The sequence below is a fragment of the Rattus norvegicus genome, chromosome 2, assembly GCF_036323735.1.
Source record: "Rattus norvegicus strain BN/NHsdMcwi chromosome 2, GRCr8, whole genome shotgun sequence".
NCBI classification, from domain to species: domain Eukaryota; kingdom Metazoa; phylum Chordata; class Mammalia; order Rodentia; family Muridae; genus Rattus; species Rattus norvegicus.
In genome coordinates, this window is record NC_086020.1 from 50,901,678 (window position 1) to 50,917,044 (window position 15,367).

The 15,367-nt window shown below is 40.7% G+C and overlaps 1 pseudogene; it reads right to left on the minus strand.

Moving 5' to 3' along the window:
* Positions 1-13,664: 13,664 nt before the first annotated feature.
* Positions 13,665-14,693, minus strand: Rnps1-ps4 (RNA binding protein with serine rich domain 1, pseudogene 4; annotated as a pseudogene).
* Between the last annotated feature and the right edge of the window lie 674 nt (positions 14,694-15,367).

Consider the following 15,367-nt stretch of genomic DNA (forward strand, 5'->3'; position numbering starts at 1 on the left):
GCCTACGAATTTCATAAAGTCGTTGTTTTTGATAGCTGAGTAATATTCCATTGTGTAGATGTACCACATTTTCTGTATCCATTCCTCTGTTGAAGGGCATCTGGGTTCTTTCCAGCTTCTGGCTATTATAAATAAGGCTGCAATGAACATAGTGGAGCACGTGTCTTTTTTATATGTTGGGGCATCTTTTGGGTATATGCTCAAGAGAGGTATAGCTGGATCCTCAGGCAGTTCAATGTCCAATTTTCTGAGGATCCTCCAGACTGATTTCCAGAATGGTTGTACCAGTCTGCAATCCCACCAACAATGGAGGAGTGTTCCTCTTTCTCCACATCCTCGCCAGCATCTGTTGTCCCCTGAGTTTTTGATCTTAGCCATTCTTACTGGTGTGAGGTGAAATCTCAGGGTTGTTTTGATTTGTGAGGCAGGTTTCTTGTATCGCTTTCATTGAGAATTTCTATTGTGGAAGTTTCATGGGTGGATGCTGAATATTTCCCAACTCTGGACAATGAGGAACCAGACTAGTGAGTAGAACTTCATGACAGTGAGGGAAAATGTCCACAGCAGCAATGTGTCTGCAGCAAGCCTTTGATAAAGACGTCCAAGCTTCCAATCGCTCTCCCTTTCTCTATGTCTCACCTATCTGTAGAATGTGGAAAGGGGATTACAAAATGAACAGTAAATAGAGGGAAAGTAAAAGAAAAAAAATAGAGGAAGTTAGCGTTTAATCAGAATGTACTTTGTAATTCATTTATTAAAATAAGTACCAACAGGAAAACATAACCAGTTGAAGCTGGAAGGGGCGAACCGTAATGAACAGGATTGGGACCCTAAAAAAAGAGCTTGGAGAAATTTCGGTTCCTTCAGATTTATTGGGATACAAGGTTCATCTTCTCTTTAAAATGAGTCCCACGCTGGAAACTGGTATCGACTTTCACCCCACATTGGACCTGAGAGTACCTTGAGCTTGTACTCAATCAAGCTTCTAACAATAATGGAAACAACAGAAACAATTAATTTTGTTTATAAAAGTACGCATGTCAAGTGTTTGATTATTATAGTATAAGAAACTGTGATACTCAGTCGTGTCCTCGTAGATTGTATCTTTGAGGTTGGAACTGATGCCTTCAGTCACACACACTGTATCTCTAGAGGACTTAACTTGCACATGACAAAATTTCATCTGCATGCTGTTCGAAAGATGTTTCCTTGCATCCCGAGTTCCTAGACTCTGAATTGTACACTTTCATGGTTTCTGTACTCCTTGTCTATGGAAAAACAAAGTTTCTCCCCCGCATATCAAACATGAAATTATTCACCCACTCCTGGGCTGTTTGATTAGGAGAACCAGGAAATGCACAGAGCATACTTTGTGCATTCTATTACTAAGTCTTTTTGAAAAATATTTCCAATGTGTGTGTGTGTGTGTGTACATATATATATATATACATATATATATATATGTAATGTAAGCCTTTATTCTGATATGATTTTCTCAAATTATTGTATTATATTATTTGTAAAATGTGACCTGGAAAGCTAGTTATTTGACAAATTTATATAAGCTAAAACAAGAAGTTGTATTCTCCCCCTCCCTGCCCCGGGTGTGTGTGTGTGTTTGTGTGTGTGTTTCTCTTTGTGTATACTTCTTTGTATTATTTTCTAAGTTATGGCCTATAATGGCAATAATGTTACCTAAGTGGCAAACATTTGGAGACAATCATAATGTCTAATCTTCAAGAGACATAAATGGATGATACCAGAGCATGGGTATTAGCAGACTAAATAACACAAAGGTCTGGGTAAAAGACAGAAGATGTTTTCTGACTCTCAACGTTCTATGTGTTTGAGTATTTTTAATTCTTTGGTAAAGATTGTCTGGAAACCAGTATTAGGAAACGTAAGACGCCTCAGGAGTGATTTGGGTCCACAGAGTGTTCTGAAGGCATTGCTATGAGCGATTGTGGTGATGGTACTAATCCTACCTAGCTGCAGGTCCAGTCTTCACAGCACTGAATTTGGACAGGTGATTTCTCACAGGACATTCCCAGAATGGTAATGGTAGAAAAGGTTTGAAGAACTGATAACTCATTGTCCTCATTTAAGGGATGGGAAGATTGAGGATTGAAAAAGGTTGAGAGGTCTTCTGACTCTGCTGGGAATATTTCAAAACTTATATTGTTCTGGCTCTAAAACCTAAAAATATAAACTTTCAATGACAAAATAACATTTCAGTAAAAGTTACTTCATAGATAAATATAAATTATTGAATTGTCAAGATGGCTCATTAGGTAAAGTTGCTTGCGGCTTACATCACTAGTACCCACATGGTAGAAAAGGACTGACTCCTTTAAGATGTCCTCTGACCTCCATATGTGCACTGCTGTATACATACACTCACACACACATGCACACACACGCGCGCGCGCACACACACACACACACACACACACACACCAACATATAATTAAAAAAGCTAACAATACAAATTATTAAGGATAATTACTTCAGAAATTTATCCACTAATAAATTTGGAATCAATTAGGTATGTAAATTGAAGCATATTAAAGTTATCTTCTTTTACAATAAACAGTGTACGATTAGCATTTCCCGGTATAATACATGTTTATTAAAGCCCTTTACTAGCAAGGCAAGTGTCTCATAGAGTAAAACTTAACTCCAAACAAGAAGCATCACCATTTCAATATTATTCTAAGAGAATTTAATGTATTATTTACTTATTAGAAAATTAATTCTTTCAACATTTGGAAATAAAGTATTCTATACAGAATACTAAGTGTTCTATATAGTGTTATATAAACTAGGTCTTCACTTTTGAATAAAACAAAGTCTATTGCCTTTCTATGACATGTTACATCTGTAGGGAGAGAAATTTGACCCAAAAAGCTTAGGGAAATGAGCCTTATGGAAATTTATGATGTGTGAAAATATTATGGTGGCAAGAAAATGTCAAGAGGTTTATATATTGAAGAGGATAGTTAGAGGGCATCAATGTGATTGCGATACTTGACTGAATTTATGAGGGTAGGCAGCAATACAAGGCTCTGGGCTGGCAGAGAAAAAGCTGGAGCGTGTTGCTCCGGCAGATCGGCGCCGTGTGAGAACGCGCGGGAACCAGTTCCGCTGCTTTTATAATCTTACCACAACAGATGTATACTTGGAATATTCTGAAAACAGCAAACAAGCCACAGTGACTGAAGAGGGTGAAGTGAGAGCCAATGTTCACAGGGTAAAAAAAAATCACTGAAAGTATATGATAATAAGAAAAATCATGAATTGCTTCTTAGGGATACGGGACAGTCACTTGCCATGAAATAGAAATAAGAATGACTAAAGATTTCTCCTAGAAAACAAAAGTAAGGACGCCAAATATTTAAGACAAAACACCAACAGAAATCCTGAAGATGATGCCACATCTCTCAACTTAGTCCGTGCAGTTGTCAGATATATACATTACAATATAAGGAAAACACAGTCAGTTCCCCCTGAAGATAGGCGCAATAATCGGTAACGTTTAATAAAGAATATCCAAACATATATCAAAAGATCATGCATTATTAACAGAGTTTTCTCAGAAATGTAATATTTGTGGAAAATGATTTTAATCCATCTTAAAAAGGTGAAAAATGTTTATAAAAAAACTCAATCAGGTGTTGGAGAGATGGCTCAATGGTTAAGAGCATCGAATGATCTTCTAAAGGTCCTGAGTTCAATCCCTAGTAGCACATGGTGGCTCACAACCGTCTGTAATGGGATCTGATGCTCTCTTCTGGTGTGTGTGTGTGTGTGTGTGTGTGTGTGTGTGTGTGTGTGTGTGTGTGTGAAGACAGTGACAGGGTACTCACAGACATAAAGTAAATATATTAATCTTAAAAACAAGCAAACAACCAAAACCCCTCAACTGATTCAGGGAAAATATGTGAAAAAATTTCAACACAGAAATTAAACCTCTCAAGTAACTAAAAACAAAAAAGTTTAAAAAGGATATCAATTGGTACAAGAGAGTGTGATATTACTACAACAGGCCTGACCATACTGTGTTTTGCAGGTACAATTAAGACTTTGGTGTTCATCAATTTAGCTTCTAACTTTTGAAGGAGAGCATAAGGTAACTTTTGCTTCTTTAGGACAACAAAAGCTGGTATAAGCTCTTCAAGCACACAGAGTCTACTCCAAGAGAGCAGCCCAGTTTGATAGTTTGTTCACAGGGCTCTGGCTTTAGAGTCAAGGAGGATGTATGAGCAAGGGGATGATGGCGTCTTTCTCTATGGTTGTAGAGAGCCAGTGAGGCCAGATGTGTGTCAGGGTGGTCCCTGGATGGAGGCTGAGGAAAACCATGTGTGCAGTTGTGGAAGTGAAACTGGGGTTGTGGTGGCAATTTTGAGAGTCGAAGATACCAGAGCCATGAAATATTTGTCAAAAAGAGATGTACACAAGCAGTGAACAAACCAGAAAAAAAAGGAATAAGGGGAGGGAGAGTGTGAGAAGTAGGAGGAGGGAGAGGTAGAAAGAGAGGGAGAGGTAAAAGAGAGGGAGAGGTAAAAGAGAGGGAGAGGCAGCAAAGCTTGGAGGAGCAGAGCCATATAAGCTGTTGGACACTGGGCATTGAGTTACAGATTTTGTGTTTCTCCTTTTGGAATTTGTTCTTGTTTTGGTTCAGTCATTGTGGTGGTTTGAATATGCTTGTCCCAGGGAGTAGCACTATTAGAAGTGGCCTTCTTGGAATAGGTGTGGACTTGTTGAAGGAAGTGTGTCACTGTGGGGGTGGACAATGAGACTCTATTCCTAACCATGTGGGAGACAGTCTTCTAGAATCCTTTATATGAAGATATAAAACCCTCAACTCCTCTAATGCCATGTCTGCCCGGAAATTACCATCTTTCTGCCTTGATGATAATGAACTGAAAATCTGAACTTGTAAGCCAGCCCCAATTAAATGTTGTCTTTTATAAGTCTTGTCTTGGTCATGGTGTCTGTTCACAGCACTAAAATCCTAACTAAGACAGAAGTTGGTACCAGGGACTGGGGTATTGCTGTGATAGGCCTGACCATGCTTTTGTTTGTAAGAATGTAGATTTTGGGAGTTTGGGAAAGCACTAGAATGCTTTACACGGGGCTTAATGGGTCATCCTAGTAGGACTATGGAGGACTTTGCTACTGAGAGTGACTTGAATTGTGTGGATCTTCCCCAAGGTATCAGTGGAGAATTTCAATATGTAGCTCAGAGAGTGTTTCTCAGGGATTTTGGTGAAGAATGTGGCTACTACTTGCCTTTATTTGAAGTTTGCTGAGGAAAAAAAATGAAGAGTCTCAGATTAATTTCATTAACAAAGGAAGTCTCAGAAATGCCCATCATAGACTTTGTTCTCTGGCTAAGTCTCATGAAGAGCATTTTAAACAAGCATAGCAAGCTGAGAAAGGAAAAATATAAAATACATGGTTCAATATTAAAGAGACACCAGGAAGTGAAATGGAGCTGAATCCTGCGTTCAAGGATATGAAGTTGAGTTAAGGGAGTAGTGACCTTGGGGCAAGATTTCACCCAGCTAAATTTAGATTCAGGCACTGTAGTACAAGCTTTTAATTCCAGGAGGCAAAGACAAGCAGATCTCTGAGTTCAAGGCCAGCCTAGAACAGAGCAACTTCTAGGTGAAGAAAACTTAAATCCAGGATTGGTGGACCACACCTTTCATCCTAGTGCTTAAGAGACAGGCATGCAGATCTCTGAGTTCAAAGTCAGTCTACAGAGCAAGTTCCAGGACAGCCAAGCTTAGGGAGTGAAGGAGTTGGAAAATAGAAAGCTGGTGATAACGTAATAGAACAAGGGGGCCATGTTCGAGCTCAAGTGAACAGCAGAACTCAGCAGCTTTGGCCATGTGCTTCTGACTTTAGAGTGAAAAATAGAAGAGGTTTTTGGAACAACTGATGCTGGTGAGCTGGAGCTAAGAAACTAGTGGTGATTAAGAGGAGACCAGCATCACTAAGGTGAAATCTTCTGGGAAGTGTTTCTGAGAGCACAAAGAAGCTGCGTGAGTCCAGAGAAAGCCAAAATGTACCTCCTGCAACAGCTGTACTCGGTAATGTATAAGAGTCACCCAGGTGGTACTGGTTTTGAAGGCATGAAGTCTGGTTTTTGAAGGCATAAAGTCGCCTTGAAGAACAGCTGAGGCTTTGCACTGGGAGAGGCCACGGAAGGCCATTGGTGAAGGTACAGCATCAGTTGCAGCTGACAGCCCAGAACTGAAGGGTCATGCAAAGGACTTGAGGCTCAGAACCATAAAGACAGCCTATGAGAGAAGCTCTTGGTGAAGCCTAGTTGTAGCAGAAGACTCCAGTGTATTGGAGATGCCAGTACCATGGGAGGATCACCAAGAACAGCAGTGGCAGTGGAGTGAGTGGATCAACTTGAGCTTAGAGTGCTACAGAGGACAGAGCTGGAGAAGTGATGCCAGACCTTTGGAGGAGCCCAGAAGACCATGTGTGGTTCCCAGACATTGAAACAAGAAGCTGCAACACTGAAGTTGCCTTGAAGACTCCAATATGTTCAAGATGCCAGGGCCGTGGCTATCTGCTGAGGAAAGCTGCTAACAGGGAGTAGAACCAGTCCAGGAGAAAGAAGTTTGTTGCAGTCAACAAAGATGAAAAGGAGTTGGAAATCTGAAGACTCCTTTGATGTCAGACATGGAGATACAGTTTGGAATTTACCCAGCTGGTTTCTTGTCTTATTTTAGGGATTACAGTTAAGTGATTAGATGAAGGTCTGAAGAGACTTTGAACTTTGGACTTTTAATATTGTTGAGACTGCTATGGACAATGGGGACTTTCGAAGTTGGATTAAATGTATTTTGCATTATGCAATGTTTAGGTATGGCCCCCATAGACTCATATGTTTGAACAAGCCTATGTGGGCCAGTGGAGTGGAGTGGAGTGAGATGGTCTGTATGTTTGGCCCAGGGAGTGGTACTATTAAGAGGTGTGGCCTTGTGGAAGTAGGTCTGTCACTGTGGGCATGGGCTTAAGACACACCCTAGATGCCTCAAAGTCAGTATTCTGCTAGCAGCCTTCAGATGAAGATGTAGAACTCTCAGCAACTCCTACGCCATGCCTGCCTGGATACTGCCATACTCTAACCTTGATCGTACTGGACTGAATATTTGAACCTGTAAGCCAGTTCCAATTAAATATTTTTATAAGATTTGCTTTGGTCACGGTGTCTGTTCGAGGCAGTAAAACCCTAAGACAATCACATTTTGTTTTTGTAGATTAGTTAGGATTTATAGAGTAAATCTCAGATAATGCCATGTCAGTATACAGCAATTCTAATGTGTGTACTTCTCACACTGAAGATCAAAGCATGAAGCAAGACTAATATTGAAATAATTTTATTAATGTATCAGGAGGGAATGAATGAAAGAAATGGAGTTCATATTTTTTCTTTCTCACTTTAATTTTATCTAGTACCTGAATTTTTTTCTAAAGTCAACTCTTCCTTTAGCTTTTATTACTGTGAAATCCATTTTGGTTTTACATTATAAAGCAGATATAGACCTCTCATCTTCAAAGAAAAATGGCATTTTCCAGTGTGTTTCCTTTCTTTTTATGATTCAGCTAGCATATTACATTGAACATAAGTAATGAGCATTTGGAAACCCTATAAATCCCTACCACATACAACTTTGCTGAGTATTTGAAGCCAGTTACTTTCAAATGCCCAAAGAATATCTATTTGTGTATTCCTGTTTCCTTCTTTCCTCCCCTCCTTCCCTCCCTTCCTCCTTCCCTCTATATCTATCGATATCTATCTATCTATCTATCTATCTATCTATCTATCTATCTATCTATCTATCTATGTATTTGAGACTGGATCTCTTTATGTAGTTTTGCCTGTTCTGAAACTCTCTATGTCCTGGAACTGAGTAGACCAAGTTGATCTCAAATGTACAGAGATCTGCCTGTCTTTGACTTCAGAATTCAGAGATTAAAGGTGTGCCACCACTGGCCAGTTAATTTTAGGTATTTTCTTAATCACAACTATCAAAGACTATTATTTTACTGGATGAACCTATAATGAAAATATTAATTTCCGTGTGATTTTTAGTTATGTAGCATTGGAAACAGCCAGCATATCAACAAGAAGGGAATACTTAATCAAACTAAGGCATATTCGAGTTATCAATGAGAAATGAAATGATAAACTTTTTTCCTGTTCTTTTAAGACAGGGTTTCTCTGTGTAACCCTGGCTGTCCTAGAACTCTATAGACCAGGCTGGCCTCCAGCTCGGAGATCTTCCTGCCTAGGCCTCCTGAGGTGTGCACCACTACAACCCAGCTGAATAAAACGATAATATATGGCAGAAACTATTCTATGTAGATAATGATGAGTACCAAGGTAAAAGTAACTGACCTGTGGCCATCATGATTAAAATGTAGCAAGCTGAACATAACAGCCACATTGACAGAAAGTATTCTTAGATGTGGCTATGATTTCTAAGGATGTGGTGGGATAGTATTTATTGATGGGTATTTAATTATTTTAAAACAATAAATGAATGAATATCTCAAAAATATGCCTGCTATCCTGTGTCCATCTTAGCATTGTTCACAGCAGCCAACATGGAGAAGCAAGATCACTTTCTGTGGACAGATGAACAATATGAAGAAATTGTGCAGCCACGTACACACGGATCCTCCTCTTCTTTTAAAAAGATGGAAACTATGTCATCTGCAACAGCATGGATGAAACCGGAGGACATTGCGTCACGTAACATAAATTGGAGGTAGAAATACTGATGGTCTCAACTGACTCATGGAATCCAAAATGTCGAATGACTGGATGCAGGGAGTACAAAGGTGGTTCTCAGAGTGTGGAGGAGTGAGAGAAATGAGGCTGTAGGGCCCACAATTTCAATTATGAACGATGAGTAAGATCTAGAGTCTGATGCCCAGGCCAAGGCCTTCACTGTATGGGGGTGTGTGCTTCCAATAGCCTGAGGAAACAGATCTGTGGCCACACAGCTTTCGCTCTGACCAGTGAACTCACTTCACAGACAAGGAAGTGTGGCAAGAACCGCAGATGCTGCTGCTTGCTGGCTGACACGCAGGCTTCTGCTCCACTCACTCCCTTATGTAGTTCTGGACCACTCTACCTAGTGAATGGCGATGCCTATGGTGGGCTGGGCTCCCTACACCAATAAATAATGAAGAGACTCCATTAAAGGCATGCCTATAGGCTAATTGGACCTAATCAATTCCTTAACTGAAGTTCTCTTCCCAGATAATACTAGATTTATGTCTAGCTGACAATGAACATAACCAGGACGATATCTGAGAAGATACGTTAATCAGTTTTGTTGTGGTTAGTCCATTTTGTGGTGTGTATATTAAAACACCACATCATATTTACAAATATGTCCATATATACATAACATAAACATCAATTTGGTAAAGTTAAATGGTTTACAAAAACATTTAAAGAATTTTTGCATGTTACCGACATTAAAAACTTTATAACACAATAGCAGTGAAATAGAGATAATATTGATTCTAAATGTTTTGAAATTTCTTAGAGACTAGAATCATCATCTTTTTTAATAGTCACAAATAGAAAGTGATGCTATTTAAAATGGAAGCAAAAATGTTCGTTAGGAAGACATAACTCATCTTTTACTTCACAAGCACGAGTTTCCTGAGCATCCGTTTTTCCTAAACTGAATTTAAAATAATTTTGAACTGGTAACCACTGTGCAGTTCCACAGATAGCCAGTGGAGGTCAGGCTTACACTATACTAGCGCCAACGCCATCTTTTTTTTTTTTTTTTCAACTTTAAAAATACGTATCTGTTATGTCGAAATAAGAGAAAATACATGATACTATCTGAGAAGTTGAAACAGTGATTAAAATACATCTGTAGGTAAGAACTACTTCTCTGCGGGATGTGAAGTGGGAATTGGAAAAGGAATTTAACATTTATCGATAAAATTCCATACTGTTAACATTTTAAGATGAGGCAGAATTATTTGAATGTCTGAATGACTTTTTAACCTATCAAAAAGCACAGTAGACAGTTATTGTATTGTATGTGTGCATGTGTGTGGTCTTGGGTCATCCAAGGACAAAGACATGATCTGAGAAATGGTATCATGAGAGCTTCTTAAAGGCACTGTACCCAGGCTTAGACGCCATGGTGTCACTCAGTGGTCTAAAGCACGGGGTGGTTTTCTCATACACAGCCCAACAGTGGCAGCAAGGATGTTGCATGATCCCTGTTTGCAAATGATGGCACAGATATAAGGTTTGCCAGAATTTTCTCAAATTTCTGTTAATGTACATCCCTCTACAATATTGGTACTAAGAACGAGGCAATGGTTTTCTAAATTACTTCTGCTGAAACTGAGTCCCCCATTCTTTGCAGTGATGCAGTCTGACAGAGGTGTAACTGATGTAGAGGAAGATGGCTTCAAAAGGTGACGTGATGTATGTGAACAGGGCCTGCTGCAGGTGTCGCTCCCTTCTCCACTGCTCTCACAGAGCTGCATTTAGCTTTTGCTTTACCCCCAAGCACAGTTGGTTTCTTTATTTATTTTTGATGCCACACAGTTTTGCATTTTATTTGTTTTATTTCTTAGATAAATAGGATGTGTATTGACTCGTTAGTCCCCATAGCAACCACACAACATGGAAACTGTTCTTGTACCAGTAGGAGAAAAAGAAAAACCACAGGGCAGCCAAACGAGTTGCTCAGCTAATAAGTAGAAGTAGCTTGGCTGAGAGTTGAAGGCAAGCAATAAGAAGCCACACATTTTAGCTCCTCTGCTAACCCTCGAGATGCCATATGGACTAATGATAATATTCTCAACAAGTACTAAGGCTATTAGCTGGATATAAATCCCAGTCTACAAGAGTTAGAAGGAGAACTGAGAGGACAGAGCCAGGCTGATTTCATGACAGGCTGCAAACTGGCAGTTTGGGAGACTAGGCCTAAGTTTCTGTTTCCCAGAGCTGGAAAAGTCCAAAACAAGTCAATTCCAGGAAAAACTACCCCTCACGGGTAGCTATTCAGGAAGCTGACCTACCACCTAGCCTGGCCAACCTCATGGGCAGCCAATCAGGAGCTGTAGAAGCTGCTCCCCTCACCTAGCTTGAGCCAGATACAGTTAATCAGAAAAAGACATCCAAACCTCCAGAGCCTTAACCAATCACAAAGGCACCCATACCCCTGGAGATAAAGCCAACCAATTAAAGGCAAGAAAGGTAAAAATCACTCACTCCCACCCTCAAAGGCTTTAAATTGACCCTGCAAACTCCACACATCTGTCTTCCTTCCTGATGTATGGTAGACCCCTGCCTGCAGGTTCTCTGCAGAATAAACGCTCTGCTCTTGTGTACTATTTGAGTCTGGGCTATCATTTTTTCATGAATCATGGACTCTTACAGAACAAGGGCAGAATGATTTTATTTTTTGACTTGACCACTATTTTGAAAAGTCTCCAGGATGAGACAGTCCTTTCCGCCTGTGCTCGACTTAAACTCTTATACCCTGTCTGAAGCATCTTCTTGCTTCCCACATAGGAGCTCAGAGGATATTCTACTTCCAGGGTGACACACAGTTTTCAGACCCTCTACCTGGCTGATATCTTGACCTTTTTCTGTGGCTTCTCCTGAGAGCTCTTACCTCAAACCTCCACATCTTGAAAATAAATGAGAATAAGCAACAAACTCCAGAATATTACTAACGAAAAGAATTGCCTGACTGTGACTAGACAATAGGAGAATACAGAGGGAAGTCTAGTTAAAATTATTAATGTCTTACAAATGTGTTTTAACATATCATAGAATATTTAAATAGAAAAATAAAATGCAAAGATTGAATATGTGATTTTTTTCATAACGGTACACTTTAGTAGGCTTCACATTGCATTGTTTGGGTACACTTAGTGTAATGGTTTGAAAGGGTGAGGATGACTTTATTTGAATAAAGGTGAATGTTAGTCACATGGAGACTCATGTAAAAATACTATTTCTTTTTGTCTCATGAAGAAGTGGGGAAAGGGAGAGGAAGACAGGAGTGAAGAAAAAAGGAGGAGAAAGGAAAGAAAACAAGAGGGGAAGGGAGAAGAAGGGAGGGGAGGGGAAAGGAGAAGAGAGGAGAGGAGAGAAGAGGAGAGGAGAGGAGAGGAGAGAGGAGAGGAGAGGAGAGGAGAGGAGAGAGGAGAGGAGAGGAGAGGAGAGGACACAAGCCTAATTACTTGCTGGCTGCTCTAGGACACACTAATCTTCTCCATGGTGCTGCAATTGCTCAGCTCTCTGTCAGAAGCCTTTGCTTTATGCTTCAATTAGCCTCTTGATGGAGTTTCGTTTGCCTAATGTTTGTGCCCCTTCAACATATTTACATCTTTTCAGTAGTGAGATTTGTTTCTGTGCCATTAGCAAATGTTCTTCTGGAGGAATTCCTGTGCATTACCCTCGAGGGTCGATTGCACCAACAGCCAAGGAAAATCTTTGATGGTAACTAAGATGTGTAGATCAGAGTAGACACTCCTTTAGGAAGTTGGCGTATATAAAACATTCTCCTCCCCTCCCCTCCTCTCTCTTACCTTTTCCTTCCCACCCCTTCCTCCTTTCTCCCTTATTTTTAATTTTTTTCTTTTATCCTGAGGACGGCATCTCAATATGCAACATAATATGACCCTCAACTACTCATCTCCTTCCTTAATTTCCTAGGTAACTGTGACTGAATCTGTAAATCAGTGACTGGTTTGGTATTTCTAATTAATGAATTATGCTAATACATATAGTATAGAAGTCAATAAGACTTTGTACAATGAATACTTTGTGACAATTTTATTCATTGTTTGCTTATTTTTAAAAATGAGCTGTCCAGATATTGTTAATGTATCTTTTTTTTTCATTCTACTCCTAGGTTTATTCAATAGTCCTTTCACTCTACACAAGTACAAACACAACCTTATCTAAAATGCTACAAAGTTATAAAACTCAAAACAAATTTTATAGTACTGACTGTACAATAAAAGCAAAGAGGCAATGCACACATTGCCAAGGTTAACCTGTGACATCACCATGAATGGCAGGTGACAATGGGGGTGGGGCAGGTTTCATGAGGACTGTAGAACTGGCTCACCAATTTTAGAAAGTAACAGAGACACAGGGGCAGAAAAGACAATCACTTATGGAGGAATCCTTCAAAGGTTTTAGCCCTAGAAGTTGAAGGGTACTCAGCAGGAGTACATGGTCAGGCCTAATAGAACAGTGGCCTGGTGCTTTCCACCGGTGCGGCACAGTAACAGCAAGGGCTTGACCACGTTGTCTGACTGGTCCTAGGTCTGTGGAAAGCGGTGTGCTGCCATATGTTCTTGTTGGCTCCGCTACCTAACAGACTGTCAAGAACTGAAGAGGTGAACTTTCTAGCCAGAAAACTACAGGGTACCTCTCTGGGAACAGTCCCGAATCAACTGTACCTCTCTCTACAAGCCAGAACCTCCTGCAGAGGAAATATCTCAACTGCTGTCTTCAAAGCCTCCCCTGGTAAGGGATCCTTCCTTACAGATCCTCGTTTGGCTTGAAAAGGACAAAACCGAGCCTGGGGAAAGTATGTTACAGAGGGATGAATCAATATCCCTGCTCATCAGGAGGAGTTGGAGCTGGATCGGCTCCTGTGGAGGCGGCAGCCGGGGATCGAGACCTCCTATGCACAGGGGACCTGTGTCTTGTCGATCGAGACCTTCTACTCATCCGTGGGGGTGACCTACACCACATGGGAGGTGGTGGAAGTTTTCTCCTGGGCGGGCTAAACCGCCGAGGCGGTGGCCGAGGCTAGGTTGCCAACACAGCAGTAGCAGTGATCTCTTGGCCATCAATTTGTCCTCCATCCATGTGTTTCAGTGCTTTCATCTGGAGTCTCAAATTCCACACATGCAGTCTTTGGATCGATGAGGATGCATCCTTTCTACAGGCATGTCAATCATTTTAATTTCCCAGTAAGTAGAAAAAATTTCCGTGATATGATCCTTGGTCACATTCCTGGCGAGCCTCCCAATGTACCCTTTGGTGGGTTTAGGTGAAGGGCCCTGCCTTTTCTTCTCCGTTTCATCTCTTTTAGGTGGTTTGGATTTGGAGCGGGAACGCCGCCTTTGGGAGCCAGAAATGCTGCTACATCTGGAGCTTCCAGATGTGCTGGAGCTTTCTGAGCGGCTGAATGCAGAGGACGAGCTAGAGCCAGTGCTTGAACCTGTGCTGGTTTGGTGCTAGAGCCCGAGCTGGAGGTTGAGTTGGACCTAGATCAGGTGCTGCTGCTTCCGCTTGAAGCATTGCGTCTCTTCCGAGTCTTACCTCTGCCACGGTCCTTCTCGCTGGACTCTTTTGTGGCCCCTTTATCTTTAGATCCATCCTTGTACTTCTCATCAGAGCGGTCCTTGCGTTTCGTAGGAGAAGCCCTAGTGCTGGATTTTTAATTATTCTCTTTGATTCCTAGCAAGCTCTTCTTGTTCACTACTGATTAATCCATTCTCCCCTTCTTCAAGGCAGCAATGTCGGCCTCACTTATCTGAATTCTCACTTCTAATCTGAGTCTGAGAAACGATTCCTATCCCTAGTCGATTGCAATTTGCACCAAAGAGCAGCATCTTCCCAAGGCCGCCACTTCCTTCCGCTCTTCTCAGACCCCTGGTTAATACATTCTGATGAGAGGTAATCACGTAGTATATTACTTGGATATGCAAGAGTATTGTGTTTATCTTGCTAGAACACTTTTGCTAAGAAGAGCACAGTGTATTAGAATGCATTTTTATAATACGTTGTCTATAGAGTTCTGATGTTAGATTTAGAAAAATGATTTAAAAAAAACCTGACAGACACCATGGATAAAATATACCCATGAGTTAGTTTTGGATTATTTACTTTCCTATCACTGGTCAAAACACCTGAGAGAAGAGCTTCAAAATGGAAAAGTCTATTATGGTTCACAGTTTCAGAGGGTTCAGTGAAAATTCACTTCTGTGATCTTGAGCAGGACACCACAGTGGCAGGAGCAAGGGCAATTCAATTCTGTTTTCTTTTTTCTTTTTTTTTTCTTTCTTTTTTTTTTTTTTTCGGAGCTGGGGACCGAACCCAGGGCCTTGCGCTTGCTAGGCAAGCGCTCTACCACTGAGCTAAATCCCCAACCCCTCAATTCTGTTTTCTTAATTCAGAGTTCCCCAAAGGAGGTAAGTATGTAGAAGGGATGAGGCTCAAGACACCCAGGAGACCTTCCCTAGTGGCCGATCTCCTGCAGGGATATCCAGTTTCTACTGCTTTCTTCATTTTTCAAAGCAGTGCAAGCATTTAGGGACA